We start from the raw sequence: 6,000 nt of genomic DNA, 5'->3' as shown, positions 1-6,000 counted from the left end.
TTTTTAGTTTTTCGCCGGGCGTCGCAATGCTATTTGAATAAACCTTTTGCCCGTTTGCGTTCTCGTCGGGGCCGGGCCGGGCCGGGGTGCGCTGCCCGCACTACCGCGCGCGCGGGGGCGACACCGAGCGCGCACCCGAGGCGCCCCGAGCACACAGGCCACGGTGCAACCCGGGCGTTGTGCGCGCACCCCGGTGCGCCCGAGGTGCTGCGCGCGCACCCAGGTGAAATCGGTGTGCACCTCGGCCAGTGCGCGCTCGGTCGAGTCGCGCACGTTGGCCAAGGTGCACGGTGATGTTTCTTACTCTAAGGTTCCGCACCAGACGCCCGGGACAGGTGAGCGAAGCTGGGCGGGGCCGGGTGCGCGGCCGGGGCAGGTGCACGCAGCTGGAGAGAGCTTTGGAGCACACTTCGGAGCGCACCAATGATGCGCTCCATTCAAAAGTTTCCTGAAAAGGCAAAAAAAGTTGAGATTATAGAATTTCCCACTTGAGAGATTGTAAAAAAAAAAAATTTAAAATGAAGGAAACGCGGGTGCCAAGGTGTGCGCAGCCCAGCCAAGGTGTGCGCACCAAGGCGCCCACCCTGGCGAAGGTGCACGCAAGGTGCGCACCCGAGGCAAACCGGACAATTAACCCAACTTTCGACTTCGCGCGCACCTTGGAGCGCACTTCGGAGCGCTCCTTGGTGCGCACCAATCTTGGGCACCTCGGAGTGCACCATGGCGCCCACCAAGGTGCGCACCCGGGGCAAACCGAGCTCCGACTTCGTGCGCACCTTGGAGCGCACGAAAGGTGCGCACCATGGCGCCCACCAAGGTGCGCAGCCCAGCCAAGGCGTGCGCATCAAGGTGCGCACCCTGGCGAAGGTGCGCACCCGGGGCAAACCGAGCTCCGACTTCGTGCGCACCTTGGAGCGCACAAAAGGTGCGCAACCCAGCCAAGGTGTGCGCACCCCGGTCAAACCGAGCTCCGAATCGTGCGCACCAGAGGTGCACGCCATCGTGCGCACCTTGGAGCACACTTCGGAGCCCTCCTTGGTGCGCGCCGATGTTGCGCACCTCGGAGCGCACCCGGGGAAAACAATGCAATTAACCCGACTTTCGACTTCGTGGGCACCTCGGAGCGCTCTCGGGTTCGCACCTCGGAGCACACCGAGGTGCGCACCTTTGATGCGCTGCCTTCACCAATTTCCAGAAAAGGCAAGAAAACATTGAGAAGGTGTGCGCACCGAGGTGCCCACCCTGGCGAAGGTGCACGCGAGGTGCGCACCCGGGGCAAACCGGGCTCCGACTTCGTGCACGCCGCACCTTGGAGCACACTTCGGAGCGCTCCTTGGTGCGCACCAGGGCGCGCAACCCAGCCGAGGTGCCCACCCCGGCGAAGGTGCACGCGAGGTGCGCACCCGGGGCAAACCGGGCTCCGACTTCGTGCACGCCATGGTGCCCACCGCGGCGAAGGTGCACGCGAGGTGCGCACCCGGGGCAAACCGGGCTCCGACTTCGTGCACGCCGCACCTTGGAGCACACTTCGGAGCGCTCCTTGGTGCGCACCATGGTGCCCACCAGGGCGCGCAACCCCGCCGAAGGTGCACGCGAGGTGCGCACCCGGGGCAAACCGGGCTCCGACTTCGTGCACGCCGCACCTTGGAGCACACTTCGGAGCGCTCCTTGGTGCGCACCATGGTGCCCACCAGGGCGCGCAACCCCGCCGAAGGTGCACGCGAGGTGCGCACCCGGGGCAAACCGGGCTCCGACTTCGTGCACGCCATGGTGCGCACCGCGGCGAAGGTGCGCACCCGGGGCAAACCGGGCTCCGACTTCGTGCACGCCGCACCTTGGAGCACACTTCGGAGCGCTCCTTGGTGCGCACCAGGGCGCGCAACCCAGCCGAGGTGCCCACCCCGGCGAAGGTGCACGCGAGGTGCGTACCCGGGGCAAACCGGGCTCCGACTTCGTGCACGCCGCACCTTGGAGCACACTTCGGAGCGCTCCTTGGTGCGCACCATGGTGCCCACCAGGCCGCGCAACCCAGCCAAGGTGTGCGCACCAAGGTGCACGCGAGGTGCGCACCCGGGGCAAACCGGGGTCCGACTTCGTGCACGCCGCACCTTGGAGCACACATCGGGGCGCTCCCGGGTTCGCACCGGCGTTGCGCACCGTGGTGGGCACCTCGGAGCACACCAAGGTGGGCAGCGAGGTGCGCACCTTTGATGCGATGCCTTCACTAATTTCCATAAAAGGCAAAAAAAAAACGAGATTTTAAAATTTCCGTTTTGAAAGATAGTGAGAAAAAGGGAATGCTGGTGCCATCTTGAGCCCGCCCTGGTGCGCAGCCCAGCCAAGGTGTGCGCACCAAGGTGCCCACCCTGGCGAAGGTGCGCGCCCGGGCAATTAACCCAACTTCCAACTTCGCGCGCGCCAGGGTGGGAGCGCACCCAACAACCGGGCCTGGGAAGAGCCAATGCGAGAAACCCCACCAAACGCTCTGACAAAAAAAGAGGGGGCGCTCCAGTAACCCCGCTTCGGAGCGCACCCTGGGCAAACCCAGCCAAGGTGCCCACCCCGGCCAAGGTGCAGGCGAGGTGCGCACCCGGGGCAAACCGGGCTCCGACAACGTGCACGCCGCACCTTGGAGCACACTTCGTAGCGCTCCCGGGTGCGCACCTCAGAGCACACCAAGGTGGGCAGCGAGGTGCGCACCTTTGATGCGCTGCCTTCACTAATTTCCAGAAAAGGCAAAAAAAAAAGGAGATTTTAAAATTTCCGTTTTGAAAGATAGTGAAAAAAACGGAACGCGCGTGCCATCTTGAGCCCGCCCTGGTGCGCAGCCCAGGTAAGGTGCCCACCCTGGCAAAGGTGCGCACCCGGGCAATTAACCCTACTTCCGACTTCGTGCGCGCCAGGGTGGCAACCGGGCCTCGGAAGAGCCAATGCGAGAAACCCCACCAAACGCTCCGACAAAAAAAGAGGCGGCGCTCCAATAACCCCGCTTCGGAGCGCAGCCGGGGCAAACCCAGCCAAGGTGCCCACCCCGACGAAGGTGCACGCGAGGTGCGCACCCGGGGCAAACCGGGCTCCGACAACGTGCACGCAGCACCTTGGAGCACACTTCGAAGCACTCCCGGGTGCCCACCGGCGTTGCGCACCGTGGTGGGCAGCGAGGTGCGCACCTTTGATGCGCTGCCTTCACTAATTTCCAGAAAAAGGCAAAAAAAAATGAGATTTTAAAATTTCCGTTTTGAAAGATAGTGAAAAAAAAGGAACGCGGGTGCCATCTTGAGCCCGCCCTGGTGCGCAGCCCAGGCAAGGCATGCGCACCAAGGTGCCCACCCGAGGTGCACACCCGGGGCAAACCGGGCTCCGACTTCGTGCAGGCCGCACCTTGGAGCACACTTCGGAGCGCTCCTTGGTGCGCACCATGGTGCCCACCAGGGCGCGCAACCCAGCCAAGGTCTGCACACTAAGGTGCCCACCCCGGCGAAGGTGCACGCGAGGTGCGCACCCGGGGCAAACCGGGCTCCGACTTCGTGCACGCCATGGTGCCCACCGCGGCGAAGGTGCACGCGAGGTGCGCACCCGGGGCAAACCGGGCTCCGACTTCGTGCACGCCGCACCTTGGAGCACACTTCGGAGCGCTCCTTGGTGCGCACCATGGTGCCCACCAGGGCGCGCAACCCAGCCAAGGTGTGCGCACCAAGGTGCACGCGAGGTGCGCACCCGGGGCAAACCGGGGTCCGACTTCGTGCACGCCGCACCTTGGAGCACACATCGGAGCGCTCCCAGGTTCGCACCAGCGTTGCGCACCTTTGATGCGCTGCCTTCACTAATTTCCAGAAAAGGCAAAAAAAAACGATATTTTAAAATTTCCGTTCTGAAAGATAGTGAAAAAAACGGAACGCGGGTGCCATCTTGAGCCCTTCCTGGTGCGCAGCCCAGGCAAGTTGTGTGCACCAAGGTGCCCACCCTGGCGGAGGTGCGCGCCCGGGGCAAACCGGGCTCCGACTTCGTGCACTGCATGGTGCCCACCAAGGCGCGCAACCCAGCCAAGGTGCCCACCGCAGCGAAGGTGCACGCGAGGTGCACACCCGGGGCAAACCGGGCTCCGACTTCGTGCACGCCGCACCTTGGAGCACACTTCAGAGCGCTCCTTGGTGCGCACCAGGGCGCGCAACCCAGCCGAGGTGCCCACCCCGGCGAAGGTGCACGCGAGGTGCGCACCCGGGGCAAACCGGGCTCCGACTTCGTGCACGCCATGGTGCCCACCGCGGCGAAGGTGCGCACCCGGGGCAAACCGGGCTCCGACTTCGTGCACGCCGCACCTTGGAGCACACTTCGGAGCGCTCCTTGGTGCGCACCATGGTGCCCACCAGGCCGCGCAACCCAGCCAAGGTGTGCGCACCAAGGTGCACGCGAGGTGCGCACCCGGGGCAAACCGGGGTCCGACTTCGTGCACGCCGCACCTTGGAGCACACATCGGGGCGCTCCCGGGTTCGCACCGGCGTTGCGCACCGTGGTGGGCACCTCGGAGCACACCAAGGTGGGCAGCGAGGTGCGCACCTTTGATGCGATGCCTTCACTAATTTCCATAAAAGGCAAAAAAAAAACGAGATTTTAAAATTTCCGTTTTGAAAGATAGTGAGAAAAAGGGAATGCTGGTGCCATCTTGAGCCCGCCCTGGTGCGCAGCCCAGCCAAGGTTTGCGCACCAAGGTGCCCACCCTGGCGAAGGTGCGCGCCCGGGCAATTAACCCAACTTCCAACTTCGCGCGCGCCAGGGTGGGAGCGCACCCAACAACCGGGCCTGGGAAGAGCCAATGCGAGAAACCCCACCAAACTCTCTGACAAAAAAAGAGGGGGCGCTCCAGTAACCCCGCTTCGGAGCGCACCCTGGGCAAACCCAGCCAAGGTGCCCACCCCGGCCAAGGTGCAGGCGAGGTGCGCACCCGGGGCAAACCGGGCTCCGACAACGTGCACGCCGCACCTTGGAGCACACTTCGTAGCGCTCCCGGGTGCGCACCTCAGAGCACACCAAGGTGGGCAGCGAGGTGCGCACCTTTGATGCGCTGCCTTCACTAATTTCCAGAAAAGGCAAAAAAAAAAGGAGATTTTAAAATTTCCGTTTTGAAAGATAGTGAAAAAAACGGAACGCGCGTGCCATCTTGAGCCCGCCCTGGTGCGCAGCCCAGGTAAGGTGCCACCCTGGCAAAGGTGCGCACCCGGGCAATTAACCCTACTTCCGACTTCGTGCGCGCCAGGGTGGCAACCGGGCCTCGGAAGAGCCAATGCGAGAAACCCCACCAAACGCTCCGACAAAAAAAGAGGCGGCGCTCCAATAACCCCGCTTCGGAGCGCAGCCGGGGCAAACCAAGCCAAGGTGCCCACCCCGACGAAGGTGCACGCGAGGTGCGCACCCGGGGCAAACCGGGCTCCGACAACGTGCACGCAGCACCTTGGAGCACACTTCGAAGCACTCCCGGGTGCCCACCGGCGTTGCGCACCGTGGTGGGCAGCGAGGTGCGCACCTTTGATGCGCTGCCTTCACTAATTTCCAGAAAAAGGCAAAAAAAAATGAGATTTTAAAATTTCCGTTTTGAAAGATAGTGAAAAAAAAGGAACGCGGGTGCCATCTTGAGCCCGCCCTGGTGCGCAGCCCAGGCAAGGCATGCGCACCAAGGTGCCCACCCGAGGTGCACACCCGGGGCAAACCGGGCTCCGACTTCGTGCAGGCCGCACCTTGGAGCACACTTCGGAGCGCTCCTTGGTGCGCACCATGGTGCCCACCAGGGCGCACCCGAGGCAAACCGGGCTCCGACTTCGTGCACGCCGCACCTTGGAGCACACATCGGAGCGCTCCCAGGTTCGCACCAGCGTTGCGCACCTTTGATGCGCTGCCTTCACTAATTTCCAGAAAAGGCAAAAAAAAACGATATTTTAAAATTTTCGTTCTGAAAGATAGTGAAAAAAACGGAACGCGGGTGCCATCTTGAGCCCTTCCTGATGC

The sequence above is a fragment of the Cryptomeria japonica genome, unplaced genomic scaffold (genome assembly GCF_030272615.1).
Source record: "Cryptomeria japonica unplaced genomic scaffold, Sugi_1.0 HiC_scaffold_431, whole genome shotgun sequence".
Lineage (NCBI taxonomy): Eukaryota > Viridiplantae > Streptophyta > Pinopsida > Cupressales > Cupressaceae > Cryptomeria > Cryptomeria japonica.
Note: the sequence above shows the minus strand (reverse complement) of the source record.